The sequence below is a fragment of the Ambystoma mexicanum genome, chromosome 12 (genome assembly GCF_040938575.1).
Source record: "Ambystoma mexicanum isolate Mex_15411 chromosome 12, UKY_AmexF1_1, whole genome shotgun sequence".
In the NCBI taxonomy this organism is placed as follows: domain Eukaryota; kingdom Metazoa; phylum Chordata; class Amphibia; order Caudata; family Ambystomatidae; genus Ambystoma; species Ambystoma mexicanum.
Window position 1 is genome coordinate 628333144 of NC_090936.1, and position 15683 is coordinate 628348826.

At 46.1% G+C, this 15683-nt stretch overlaps 1 protein-coding gene across 8 annotated transcripts in view; it reads left to right on the top strand.

Moving 5' to 3' along the window:
- PTPRZ1 (protein tyrosine phosphatase receptor type Z1) overlaps positions 1–15683 on the top strand; it is a 949709-nt gene that overhangs the window by 537051 nt on the left and 396975 nt on the right. The window lies entirely within an intron of this gene.

The window sequence follows — 15683 nt, forward strand, 5'->3', positions numbered from 1 at the left end:
TACACAGGCACGTGTGCATAAACATAAGAGCAAACCACGCAAATTAACTGAAACAGAAGCGAAAAACACATGCGCCCTCTCCTTACGGACATCTCACAATTCGTGAATGTGCCCAAAACAAGGAAAACATATAGACACATTAATAGGAACAAGTGGAAAATACGAAAATAAAATAGAAAAAACACATGTCAAGACAGATAATCGGCGAGTGCGCAACATGCAAAAAGGTAACACAGGCGTGGAAACGTGCGCAAACAAAATCCAAAATGACATCCAGATCCACCAGCCGGCCGCACCAGCCGTACCCATACCTGCCTACTCTCCGGGTTTATCCCAGAGACTCCGGGTTTTTACGCTCTTCCCAAGGGAAGAGTGTGGGGTCTCTGGGATTTCCGGCTCAGTGTGTAATAGGCACACATCTAATTGTTCGTCAGATATGTGAAACTCTGTAGATATCACAACAGAAACGTGGCGCAATAAAAGTAATTGCCGGTTAATTACTGATCATTGGGACTGAAACTAGCATGGATTAGGTAATTAAGATGCATTTTAATGATTATTGTAATTGCCACTACTTTAAAGATGCCTGTACATCAGTGCTTCACCAGTGGGAAAATGTCAGGCACTTTGCTGCCATCCAGGTTTTATCCAAAAATACCACTTTGCAGTTTTCCTCTCAGTGGTGCGATGGGTCTTCCCAAAAAGTTATTTATAAGTAACATAGCCTATATTTCAGAAGAGCTTGGGGATTCTTTTTGTGTAAAAAATGTGAGCGAGAGTTTAGGCAGAGTCTTGCCGAAAAGGGGGCGGGGCATCTCTTACATTATTCCCTGAGTTTCTCATCTACAAATGTAAGCAGGCATGGCCGTACCAGAATGATGAAGCACAGCATTTGACAATCTGTAGAAGACTGAAAATGTGAGAAACCCGATTCAGAAAAAATATCCATAAATAAAATATATACGTTTATGTAAAGAAAACAAGATGGCTGCCAAGTAATGTAGAACAGGGCGTAAGTCCCTTTGCTATTTTACTAGCAGGGCTCAGAGGGACTGAGAACCAGACAAAGGTAACTGGATGAGGAGGTGGGGCAAGGAGGGACAGTCAATTGGGTGGTGGTGGGGTTTGGGGATCACAGGCTGGGGGCGTGCAGGCAAGGGGAAACAAAGGAACACTGGGGAATGGCACCAGCAGCCCAGGGTTGAAAGCAAGCTGAAGCTGGCTAATCAAGCCCACGTTCCAACCAATGGAAGTTCTCACGGCCTCTCCTCAGGGTGCCAACATAGGTTATTACCTACGAAAGTTAAATTCTGCGAACGTTGGAATGCCAACGTTAAATTTACTGTTAAACATGTGTAATGGCCAGTTGAACAATGCTTGATCGGCTCATGTGGGGCACTTTTAAGAGCTGATGCCGATCAGTATTATGACTTAGTGCCCCATAGGTTCGTTATCATTAATATCAGTTGCCTGTGTTAGTTTTGATAAATGTTACACAACCAATTTCTTTAGCCTCTTTAATGCTAAGGGTGTGTATGTTTGTCCTAAATACGTAGGAAATAATTGTAAACCCCGTCTACTCTGCACTTAAGGTAAAACCAACTATCGACCACACATGTTCCTATGATTTTCCCCCAAGTACTACTGACACATTTTTAGTTGAAACAAGCCAGTAATTGCAATTGGTGAAAGTGGGCCACTCTTTTGGTGAGCGGGTCTACTTTTAGTCTCACTCTGACCGAACTAAAAACTGCCCAAACTATTTCCTGCACAACGTGACAACTCTTAATCTAAATATGGTCGACTTTTACATCAACACAAAAAGTAGGCATTAACACCTCCGCTGCTTGGCTGTATGTTGAAGGTCCTCACTTTGCTCAGGATTCTTAACTGAAACTGGGGTTCCGTTCCCTGCTATTTGCCACTCTGGGTGTTATGATCTAATTTCATATTAGTGATTTTGTATTCTTTTAGTGTAAGAACATACTTTGAAGTTGGCTGCTTTTCTAAAAGAACCAGTGAACCTTTGAGAGGAATTCCAAAATATTTCCTCAGTCGAGAGTGGCGGCAGAGAATTCGGACCAAGTTGAAACAAATGGAATAAGTCAAACCACGATGCGACCCATCTTGTTCTTAAAAATCCTTCAGGCTTCATCTTCAATGCATGGCAGACATCCGAAGGCCTGTGTAACTGACTCAGAGAGTGCCACTACCTGTTGTCTGAAATAGGAAGGGATTTTGTGATAAATGGTGCAAAATAAATTGGACATGCGTCCACGTGACCAACCACATGACTAGGATAGCCCTTTATATGTTAGGGACGGCTGAAAAACACATCCTTTTAGTGATCGTGCTATGATCACGAGATAACTAACAAGCTAATGGCCTAAATCCAGCAGCAAAGTGAGTATTAAAAACTATTTTAAGGAGACCACCAGGGGGCGCGGAGCATGCAGGACGCGTAAGCATCGCGCTCCTGAAAGCACCGCAGGGCCTAGTGGACTTTCCTAGTCCCTGGCCTAGAGTACAAGACTGAGCCAGAGAAGACCTGTCCCCTGATCTGAGGGCCCCACCCTGAGAGTACCGGGGGACCCGCCGCTGGGACCCGCCGCAGCGTGGCCCGGGGCCCTGACTATAGAGGTGTCCTGAGAAAGTGCATACGAGCAGTGGGCACCGGTGCGGACCAGCGACACCGCCGGCCCCGCGAAGAGGCCCCACCCCCCCCTGTCGCAGAAGCATATTTCGCGGAGGTGTGCTGGGGGACACACCGCACCGTGGGGGGACTCGGAGTGGGGCACATACAGACATGGCCCCCACGGACACAGTGAATCCTACGAGAGCCGAGGACCGAGGAGGACACGGCCCGGGCTTCCCGCCCACTATCAGCGCATCGGAACGGGTGCAGCACGGAGGGGCGCCCCCCAGCACACTGGGGCCCAGAGATCGCTCCCGGCCCACACCCAGCACACGGAGGCCCCCGCAACAGGCAATGCCCGGACGGAGGCATCGGCCCCGTGGACGCCTCGGAAGCGCCTTGGCCTACCCGGCGGAGCCCAGCACAGTGACGGGGAGCAGTTGGAGGTGAGGAGAACGTGGGGGGGCAGGGACAATCGAGTGGATGAGCCATCTATGGGCAGCCCCCCCAAGGGCCTTCTCCTTGGTTGCACGCAGGTACGCTACCCGGTCAGGGCGTGACGAAAAGAGGCCAGGGCCGCCTGAATTCTACGGATTCTACTAGGCCCAGTATCTCTGAGACCTCTAGACCAACAGGCCCCACCTAGGGCACAGCGCCACTCACAGATCCACGTGCCCTCATCGTCCGAGTATCCAGTGGTCCAGCCACTGAGGGGGCCCTGGACCGTCCACCCTGACACCGTCCCTCATAAGGGGTATAGCGGCACCGCCCTGAGGTGTGCCAGAAGTCTCAGACCCTGGAGCGACCCCCAGTACCCAGGGCGATCTCATCCCTCCAGCGCTTCCGCCGGCCCCTCATGGCCACGGGTGCAGCCCCCAGGAACGCCATAACCACCATTCCAGCGGGCGGCGAACCCCCTCCCGCAGCACTCACAGGATCTCAAGGACATTCTCCAAGAGATTAAGGTGATTCACACGGACATTCAAGCCTCCATAGTGGATCTCAAGGGGAGGGTGGAGACCCTGGAGGATAAAATGGAAGGCATGGAAAATAATCACCTCCAGGCAGACCTGCTCGACATGAAATACGAGGCTAGGCTAACGACTTGGAAATGAGAGAGGAGGACATCATTTTGAAGATGGACGATCTTGAAAACAGAGAACGCCGAAACAACCTGCGCATCATGGGTGTGACTCAAGAGCGAGGTGAAACGGCGACGGACGTGGGTAGGAAGGTCCAGGGCCTGATAAATCAGCTTTTTACTCTGGAGGGCGGCAAGGAAGTCCAGCTGGAAAGAGCGCATGGAGGTGGAGGGGGTGCGTGCGGGGGACCGAGGTCCATTGTGGTGCGGTTCCTCCGTTAAAGAGAGAAAATGGAGGTCTTGGAGAAGGTAAAAAGACTGGGGAGCTTTATCTTTGAAGGTGATACAATTAAGATATTCCAGGACCTATCCTCCCTCACGCTCACCTGCAGAAGAGATTGTCGTCCATTCACCCAGTGGCTTACAAGCCAAGACATCAGATATAGATGGTCCTTCCCCTTCGCCCTTTCCTTTGAACGGGCCGGGGTAGACTATAGAGTGATTAGTGGCAAAGAAGCCTCACAGGTACTACAAATGCTCAAGGGGGACGCCCCGGAAGGGGGAAATATGATGGAGACCCAAGAACCAGGCGATACCGTGAAAGAACCGGCGGGTCCCTGGTCCACGAAGAAGAAAACAAAGGGCAGGAGAAAATTCAGAAAACCTAACACGCCGACGTCAGAGGCTGAAGGGGACTAGGAGTGTAAAGATAGTTTAACGAAAAGATTAAGTCTGGCTCGTAGGCGACCCTGGCTGGGGACACAGAGTTTATCAAGAGAACTGTGGTGCAGGAACCTGCACATACCCTGGTGGCTTGCCCGTGGGCAGGCGTCTTGGACAAAGGAGGGAGGAGGAAAGGGGGAGGGCCGGAATTGATGTTAAGGGGCTCCGGACACGATATCCACCACACTTCAAATGGGCACCGGGCAGCCCCGACATGACCGGGAGGACAAGATACTTAAGAAGGGAAAGCAATGGCAGTCAATGAAAAAAGGGGCCGGGTCGAGTCACTCAGGGTGGGTTTGCTCAACGTCAAGGGGCTCAACTCGCCGACAAAGCGCTCCCTTCTCGGGAGGGAAATGAAAAATGGAAACGTGGATATCCTGTTTGTCCAAGAAACCAGAACAGTGAGGGGGGAGGAGAGGGCCATCCCAGGATCTCACGTTGGTCAGACCTTTTGGGCATCAGGTCATGTAAAGAAAGGCAGAGTGGGTATCCTACTCCAAAGGAACCAGAAACTGGCAGAGGTGTCCCGGTGGGAGAGGGAGGATGGAAGAGCCTTGGTAGTGTCCGGCAACCTAAATAACTCCAGAGTCAGCCTAGCAGTGATATACTGCCCTAACGTGGGCCAGAGAGAATTTGCTCAAGTGGCCTTGGAGGAGGTGATGGCTAAAACGGAAGGGCTCCTGATCCTGGGCAGGGATTTCAATATGTGGGCAGATCGAGAGCTGGACCATAGTGGGAGTTCGGCCACATCAGGCAATAGAGGAGCTGAACTTCGTGGCGGGTTGCGGGAATTAATGTGGGAGCAGGGATTGGTGGACATATGGAGGGAGCTGCACCCTAGACGTAGGGGATACACCTTCTCCTCCGCAGTCCATGGCACCAGGACTAGGATAGATTACCTTTTCATGGGGAGTCAGCATATGAGCAGAATAGAGGCCTGTGACATCCGCCCAGTCAGCTGGACAGACCACGACATGGTCTGGTCAGATGTCAGCATAGCGGGGCTGAAACCCAGGGAGTCTCTTTGGAGGTGCAATGACTTCCTGCTGAGGGACATGGTCTTTAAGGAAGAAATGTCCGTCGCAATTAAAGAATTCTTTGAGCTAAATGACACGGGAGAGGTGAGCCGGGAGATAGTATGGGAGGCTGCTAAGGCGACTTGGAGGGGAAGGTTGATCAGCGAAGGGGCATCCAAAAAAAGGAATTAGGACCCTCTTGACCCACAGGTTGAGATCTGAAATAATCCTCCTAGAAAGCTCAGAGGGGAAGGCGGAGACAGAGAAAGAGAGGGACCTGAGCATAGCGAGGGAGAAGAGACTAGAATTGAGGGAAATGGAGATGGGGAAAATTGTAGCGGGGCTCCAACATCTACGTCAGAAATACTATGAAAAGGGGGACAAGGCTGACGCCATGCTGGCACCAAAATTGCGAGGCCAAAGGGCTGATAAATGGGTGGCAAGAGTGGTTAGCGCTGAAGAGGGGGAAAGATCTGATCCGGAGGGGATAGTCGAGAGTTTCGCTTCTTTCTATGAGAAGCTTTACGGGAGGGAAGGGGAGACAGAGAAGGAAGAGAGAGAGGCATATCTCAACAGGATCACCCTCCCCTCCCTTGATCCCTTAGAAGCATCGGCCCTAGACGCCCCCATAACTGAGGAGGAGGAGCTTAGAGCCATATCGGGACTGAAACTGGGCAGGGCCCCGAGGGAGGACGGGTTCACAGCGGGTTTCTACAAGGCCTTCTTGGGCCACCTAGCGGGGTTCCTTGGGGACCTTTTCTCGAATATTATGAGAACGGGGAGGGCACCCCATTCCTTTGGTAAAGCACTGATACACGGTGATTCCGAAGGAGGGGAAGACCCCGCGGATTGCCGCTCCTATAGACCCATCTCCCTCCTGAATGTAGATGCGAAGCTATTTACCAGGATTATCGCCTCGAGACTGGACAGCTACATGCCGAGGCTAATTTACTCAGATCAGGTGGGTTTTATACGGGGAAGGCAAGGTGCAGATACACTGCGCAAGACGTTGCACCTGATGAGAGAGGCAGCACCGAAGAGTGGGAACCCCATCCTGGTGTCCATTGATGCTGAGAAGGCGTTCGATCGGGTTGACTGGGGGTTCCTTCAGGGGGTACTCGAGAGGCTGGGCTTCGGTGCGGGGATTATACAAGCCATCAAGGCCCCATATGTGTCACCAACCGCCAGAGTTACAGTCAACGGGCATCTGTCACAAGTCTTCCATCTCCAGAGAGGTACGAGGCAGGGTTGCCCCCTTTCCCCTCTCCTCTTCGCCATGACAATGGAGATTCTGGCGGAGTACCTTAGGGGTGCCTCAATGGTGAGAGGAATTTAGGTGGGCAAACGCACCTTCAAATTAGGCCTCTATGCAGACGACATCCTGCTCCACCTATGGGATCCGGCAAGGTCGGTCCCAGCCGCTTTGCAGGTGATTCAACAGTTTGGCAACTTCTCCGGGTTCAAGGTAAACGTAAGCAAGTCCATGATCTTTCCCTTCGCACCCGATGCGGATAGAGATCTGGCGGAACTCGTCCCACTGGGCCTCCGAATTTGTTCGGAGGAGATAAAATACTTGGAGATCAACATAGTCCGTCCTGATGGGGATTTAGGCCAGGCAAACTACCCCCCGCTCTTTGACAAAGTATACAGGGACATGGAGGCTTGGGGGAAGGGGCAGATCTCCTGGATGGGAAGAATAAACGCCATAAAAATTAATTTGCTCCCCAGGGTGTTGCACGTCTTCCAGATGCTCCCCTTGGAGGCTCCTGAATCATACCTTAGAGAAGCCAAGAGGCGTATAGTGAATTTCATATGGCAGGGCCAGAGACATAGAATTGGATACAAGACTCTCACCCTCCCCAAGGATAGAGGAGGGGTCGCCCTGCCGGACCTTAATGCCTACCATAGAGCAGCCCAATTTAGGGCCCTGGCTCCCCACCTTAGAGAGGACACCAATAAACAATGGGTATACATTGAACATTTCTACTTACGCCCAGTTACCGTGGGTGAAGGGCTATGGGTCCCACTGAAAAAGCTGCCTAAAAGAATTAGGGACCACCCAATACTGGGCACAATGTGGAAAGCACTAGCAGGGAAAGGCTCTAGCGAGAAAGTCACCACATGGCCCTCTCCTCTGAGCCACATCTGCTCTACACCAGTCCTGGAAGAAATCCCAGGCCACAAACACTATCAGTCATGGTTTGACGAGGGCCTGTGTAGGGTAGGCCAATTGATAAGGGACGACAGCTTCATAAGCATCCAGGAACTCGAAGCGGCACTGGGAATTGGCAGGCTCTCCCGGCTCCTATACCTGCGCCTTAAGGGCATCCTAATGAAACCGAAACTAAAATCATGCTTACAAAGAGGGCTTACCCCGGTTGAGAAAATCTTAGACTTCCACACTGAAATGAAAGGCCTCTTCTCCCTCCTGTACAGAGCACTGTTAACCTCCCACGAGGGAACGACTAAGAGCCTCAGAGGGAAATGGGAAAGGGACTTGGGCTGTACCATCGGGGATGGGCTCTGGGGGAGGCTATGTAGCAGGGCATTTAAGACTTCTATCTCATGCCAGTACAAGTCCCACGCCATCAAGCTTCTCCATAGGTGGCAGTACGACCCGATCTCCCTCTCTAGGATGTTCCCAGACACTGTCCTGTTGTGTTGGCACGGATGTGGGGAAAGAGCCGACTACTGGCATATGTGATGGTCCTGCAGGAAAGTACAAGTCTATTGGTCAGAAGTATTCAGCTGGCTCGAGGAGGCGGGAGAGGGGGTTTATCCATTAGACCCATTGTTATTAATATTTGGTCTCCGCCACAGGGACGACCACTGGGAGAAACTCCCGGACCTGACACACTTCCTGCTATTGGCAGCCAGAGCTGTACGGGCCAGGACTTGGAAGAGAGCATCTCTCCCCTCAAAGAGGGAATGGGTGATGGTGGCCAAAGACATTTATTTCATGGAGAGACTAACATCAGCAATACACGGCTCCAGCACGCAGGTTGAGACTGATTGGCTGCAATTTATGGAAGCGTACGCCAATGTTGTGGACGATAAAGGAGCTTAACTTACCCCACCCGGCCCGAAAACTGGTTGTGGTATAAGACTCATTGCACTTCTCCAAGTAAAGTCCATTTATGTTTATTCCTTTTATGCCCGGTTGGAGCTGCCCGAAACGGTTATTCATGGAGATGTGGATCGTGTGCCCCATCGTTAGGGGTCTTGTGCGGGAGGGAGGGGGAAGGGTGTATACAGCAGAGTATTACAGTTCTCTATTTGAAGTTGGCACGGGCCGGTGTCCGGTGGCCATTGTTTGTATTAATACTTTGTTGCCTTGAAAAACCAATAAAATTGAATTAAAAAAAAACTATTTTAAAAAAACAAGGACATGTACAGCGTGTAAAAATGTAAGTCTATATTTTCTAGAGAACAACATTGCACACCTTGTAAAGTTTCTCAAATATAATCCTCTTATGATAGTATAATCATTATTTTAAAATGTGTGCTTCAGTAATCAGGCACTCTGTAGTAACCGTACTATAATTCCTGAGAGCACCTTTTCCGCTCCATGAAAAGGAAAAACAAGTCATTGATATTTCAATCTTGAAATCGGGAAACCTGCTGGTGCATAAGGGGCCAGTGCTCATAAAATATAAATTTGTTTTGGATTTTCACATCACAATCCATATAACAGGATGCAAAATAGGTCAAAATCAATTATAGCACTAAAACCAGATTAAAAACAGGAAACAAATTACTTTGACACATACTGTTTCCATAAGTAACAACGAAGCTCTACTGTGTACTGCAACCAATGACTGCCATGTAACTTATCCGATGTAACCAGCAAGACTTTCTGTAACAGCGCCACGATGCCTCAGGGCTGCTGCGCCTTAAAAATGTGAATAAATAAATAAGAACCTTTTTCCAAACATGAACAACGCAAGAGCTGTTGATTTATTTGGTAAAAAGCACACGTGTCTAACTCTATCTTTCCGCTGTTTTAAATTTCCCACCTTAAGAATGGGGATTCATAAAAATGTTTGTAAAGAGGGCAAGAAAATAAAGAACAGTGATGATCCTTCACTCTGTTGGTATTGCGTGGATAAGTAAGCTGCTTAATTTGCCTGTTCTAAGTATTGCAATCTTTTGTTAATAAAATGAAGGGGAATCGGTTGGTCCAAAAATCGAACAAAGCAATTTTCAGTCAAGGATTTTCAAACCAATTGATGTCACTATCAGTTTGTCATCACAACTCCATTCATAGATATTGCTTAATTGGGTTCCTGTTCTTTGCTCTTTCTAGTCTTTGAGAGGTTTTCCGCTCTAGAACGGTCACGGTCGGTGCCACTGCGTCAGTTGGCCTTACTACAGGTGTATCATGAAATGCCTGCGGACGATCCACGGATATTAGTTCTTCCTTTATATAGTGTAGCCACTGAGACCCACATCTGATGTTACAGGATCTAATATCATTCTTTGGCGTAGATGGGGTGCGCTTTTCTTCCATAGCCTTACCCATAGCTTTATAGGTCTAAAATTAATTGGTACAAAATCAGAAAGTTCTATTCAAGAGGTTGGTTGTGCTTTTTGTAATAAATATGTTATGTCTGCTGCTTGTGAACCAAGTGAAACACCTACGAGATTCGCAGCATAGGCAGTAATGGCAAACACTTGACATCTTAGTGTTCCATTTTAAACTTCTTAGTTCCATCATTAGCCCATGGGCTGCATATTTCTCAACACAGTCCTTGTATTGTCCAAGAACGAGTTCTTAATTAGCTCACATATTTCATGGATCTTGCAAATTCATACACAATAATCTATTCTGATAGAAATATATATTTTTTGGTTGTTTTATTGAATATATGAAAGTATAGTTTAATCAACATGTACACATACATTCAACGCATTAATTGTGTCAGTTATATAACCTAGGTCTGACTCCACAGGTAACCATAAAGTAGGTACCCCCATAGAGACCCCAAACAGGCAGCACACAAATATACGTTCTCTTTCTTTTGTGTTACCAATGTGTTTGCATGCCCCCAGACCTCTGCACCATGTGCTTCATATTGTACAGCTTTTGCACGATAGATTGATACCATTTCCTTAATTGTAAGGCTGCCTAGTTCATGACCATATTTTACAATGGGACCGTTGACCTGTGCCGTTTTGACTGCTGCGGCGTACATGTGAGCTCTCTGATTTAAATTGTCAGGTAGCGTGATCCCTAAATATGGATAATGCTTAACCCATGGTTAGTTACTGCCTGCAGCAAATATAGAAACGGTTTCTTTTGTTGTAATGACCGATACACATTAGGTTCAATTTCACTCAGTTCAGCCGTAAATAACACTCGGCCATGAACTTTACATACCCATTCACCAACACTTGTAAAGCTCTAAGTGTGCGAGCAACAAGACCAGGTCATCTGCATAAGCCTATATAGTTAGATTCTTCCTCGCAGTTTTCGGTGTGTGTCAGTGTTGGTTTATTTAGTTGACTTGGGAATGAATTAACAGATAGTTTTAATAACAATGGGGCCAGGATACACCCCTGGCTGGCACCATGTGTTGATGACAATTCATCTACAAATTACTTGCTTGACCATAGGGAACCTTTGGTGAAAGTTCCTTGTGCAGTGCAATTAATGTGGAAGAAATCAATATCAGTCATTTATTCTGAAGGGGCAAAAAGAGGTGATTTAATCTTTGGCTTGCAAGTCAAGGAATGCAGCATAGCAACCACACCAATCCCACCTGACCAACCCAATCCACACTCCAGGCAGGGTACCTTTATACTCGTATTGACACCTGATCATAGAACATTCAATTAAACCTCCTCCTAGGCCTTTCAACATGTTCGTCCTACCTTCCCAAGAACAATACGACTATTCATGTAACGGAGCGTCCATCGTTACTGTCCATGAACATATATGATGTAAAAGCTGCACAGTTCTGGTTTAACATGGCCTGTGAGGGGGTGGAGATTACTTCTGGGAAGGTCCTTCTAGTGATGCTTATTCAGTCAATGGGCATATGTCCACCTCCACACTGACGAATTCCGGCACCATATAGTACTCCATTTCTCATACTGGTTCAGAGCGGCTGGGTCCCTTGGACATGAACCCACATCCTTGCTCCAGAAACCCTGGAGGAGAAGGAGCGTAGCTGTCCAATATTACTGCACATGTGTTTCATGTCCATTACTGCCTTCAGCCAAGAGGGGAAAGGGAAGGCCTAATAAAAGTCTGCTGAAAGAAGACAGACTAAGGACACATGAGGCATAATATCATTAAAATGAAGTATTCATGTCTGAAGTTCATATGGGCGGTTCCCAATCCCTCCTGCAAAGAGATCCCCCTCCAATTATCTTCCCCTTTACTTATGTTCATGTGTTTGTTTATTTATTTATTTGTTTATGACAAGAATAGGCTCAGCTCTCCCACTACTATGGATAATAATGGATGTGGCATTCATAGTACTTTCCCCTGTTTCCAAAATGTGTGTCAATTTACATGATCAAATGCTGAACTCAAGTCCATGAAACCTTGAAAAGTAAGGGTCTTATATACCCGAATATATTTTATCACATATCAGCCTATCTGTCCTATCTTCCCCTCCCCTTCTCATAATCTGCATTGTTCGTCACTAAAAATGTTGTTTGATCCAACATCAAGTATTTGGCCCAATCAAGTATTTAATTGCATCATTTTCCACCAAACAATTTTGTAGTGGAACTGATTAAAGATATAGGGTGATAACAGCTGGGATCTAATCTGTGCCCCTTCTCGAAAAATAGTAAACATTATTACAATTCTCCTGCTTGCAGGGATTGGACCACCATGCAAAATTGCAGTAAAAACGTTTGTGAAAACCCAGACCCATACAACAGTGTTATGTTTAAAAACCTTTATTGAGATCATAACTGGTGCAGGGGCTTTCACAATGGCTATCAAAGATAGAGCTGACTGCACTTCATTACATGTAACCGTAGTACAAAAAACAGCTTTCTACTTTGCTGTCTTAATTGGCTGTGCAGGAGGCCAATGAAATGGGAGAGTTTGGGGCATTTCACTGTAATGTTTTACCCAGTCAGACAAAAATAGCTTCCTATCATCAATTTAATTTGATACCTTTTTGTCCTTAGGTGGCGCAGAAAAACCAACTCGGAATTTGACCTTTTTCTCACTACCCACTGAGTGTTTTAATTTGACCCATTCCTTGTTTCTCCAGGAATTCTTTGCCTGGGTAATTCCCATTTTATATTTCTATCTTAAAGATGCCACCTCTATGCTATTACCTCGTTCACTTTTCAATTATTGAGTAAGCAGTCCCTTTACATTTCTGCACTCCTTGCTATACAATCTTACTGGGCAGCATTGATGGTTAAGCATTCAGCGCTTGGACAGCGAGAAACTACTGCCATGATATTTTCAAAAGATTTCATAATTTTTATTTTATGCACGTGATCAGACATACACCTTAATCAAATACCACTGACATAATCATCCTGTTCGACGTTACTTCTTCATCAGCAGTTTCCCACTTCAGGGACACTTCTTTAAAACAATGTATCTTGTTATACTTGTCGTCCTTTGTCCCATCATTTAAAAATAATTCTGTCCTAAATTGAACTTTTTGACTAAGTGGATCATGATCGCTTTCAGATCTTTGATCGATACCAAAGTCGTGGATATTTTGCCAGTCTCTTACTCTCACTAAAAAGTAAGAAAACTGAGGTAGTTCTTCTATTATGAAATGCAGGCTGTCTTAGAATATATTAATGGAAACTTCCTTTCACTGTCCTAAATCCTAATTCACTAAGAAAGGTCAAGAATATTTTTCCTGACTTATTTGTCACTGAGTTTGGATTTTTATCTGCAATGTCTTTCTCCATGACATGATAGGTTATTTATAACGTTCTTAATACCCAGAGGCTTCTAAGCGCAGACCCAGTGATCGAACCAGTGGTGCTCCGTGTCTCCTTGCTTTCAAGGCGAGCACGTTGCCCCTGAGCTATCCTCCGGAGACTCCATGTTCATCTGCTCAGCGCTGGAACAATCTCATATTTTTAGATGAAAATCTTCCCCAGTAAAAAAGATTTAATAGATTGTCACTTTTGACCAGTGATTAAAAAGACTGCTAAGTGTGTTCAAAAAAAAAACTTGGTCTGGAGACCTAATTAACTACCATGATATGCATTGTAAAAATTCAGGATATAGGAGTTTCTATAATTTTTCGGTTTTATGAGAACAACTAGCAATATATCGTTAGAGATCACGCTGATTATAGTAGTGTGTTGATGATAGATGATATAACTCACCAGCCCTCTCTTATTCCTCCTCTGTTGTTTTTTGTTGTTGCTGCTGAGCCATCTAGGTGAGTGGATACAAAGGCCCAAGTCTCCTGGAACATTATAACTTCAGACCTATGTAAATAAAAACCAAAATCAGGATCATCAAAGCAGACCATTTAACCCACCAGTGTTCCAAGAAACTAGGTACAGGAGCTCATTAGTTCTAGACCGCAACCCTCAACCTCCTTTGCCGGAGGAGAATGCACATAATTATATATTGACTCTTTTGCCTGGGATGACAGTTTAAAGAAAGATGCCTTTGGGCTCATGTCTATAATATTTGCTGCAGTTAGTGGGACAATTCGACTGTGTGAAACTGTAGAGCTCATGTCTCCGGGAACCTGTCCATTTCTTATATTCCATGCTATTTTTTGCAAACAGCAATCTGCATGGAGATGACAGTTTTTTATTCCATTGCCTAAGAAAAAACATCGAATTTGTTCCAGAATAGATTGTGTATACTTGAGTCAGTGCAACCCCTGCAATACATTTAATCGAATTGAATGCACATAAATGGGAACTTTGTACTCGGGCACCAATCACACCCAAATAAAAAGAAAGCAGCCTAGATAATGTTCTTCCAGGGGTGTTCTTATTCCCATGAAAGCAACCCTTCAATGTACATATAACATTTGTTTCCTCCATTTTGTTTGCTGCGTGGATTTTTGTGTTGCAGTCAGTTACATGGTTAGGAACAAGGACGATGTGGAATCATGATTTCAAATTCTATACCATTTGACTTTTGTGCTGGTTGTCTCTTGCCATTCGGCTATTTTATAATTGCCCAATTACATTTCTGTTCAAATAAGACAATCCCACGATATTGTATAGTGTGTGTATGAATATCCTGATGTGTTTTTCTGTGTAGAGCGCATTTGTTTTTGATCAATAACCCAGAGCAGTGGGTAAAAGTGATAGTGTGATTGCAATGGTCAATTCTTCTTCAAGTAAAATACTATCTTTTTGGTCTCTCAGAACTGAAACTCTTGCAAACCATCTGCTCTTGTGTGGAGGAAATTGCCCCCACACAAAAGCAGACCAGAAGCGACATACATGCATGTGCTATACCCGCACGCAGGAATATGTTATTTCCCAATGAAGTCTTATGCAACTCCAAAATGGGGGAGAACTGAAGTGTCGGTATGACTCAGAATCATGGTGACTCTTCCAGTTAGCACATGCTGCATATGGTAACGGTAACTATTTGACAGTTGGTTTCTGTTTTGTATCATAGAATTGGCAATTAGTCACTGTTAAAAAATGGATGCTGCAGGAACCCAGGCTGCTATCCTGATAACCATGTATGCAAGATTGGTGCTTGCCATACTCGAGCCCTCGCTGGTGTCAGCAAAAATCCCTTCACTTCACATGTCATTTGTGCCAGGAGAATGAGAAAATAGACAACAGCTGTATCTTCAAATCTATGAGGTCCATGTACATGAGAAGTCGGGGTAGGCACCTATATGTGGCCTTCCTTGGCATTTCACGTGTCTGTGACACATTTTAGAGGCAGATCTTCTTAGATAGTTGCAGAAAAGAGGTGCAGTAAATATCCTTTGGATTGTATGTGCTTGATGAATAATTAAATCTTGGTCTGCATTTGGTGAAACTAACTGCATGACCAAAATGCAACACCCCACAGTGTTTCCAGAGGGGGTGTGGCAGGGCTAGCTGTCAATTTGGCCCCTCTTTATTTTATTCCTTTTTGGTTCTAAGTTGAAATACTGTCATGCCGATGGACTCAGCCCAAAAATAGGGGCTTCAGATTTCCTTGCTTACTTTATGCAGACAATACAGTTTGGTTTTTGATATCCTTAGAATGACGAAAAGACAGAGCTCCTCATCCTTGGCTCGCCTCAAAAAC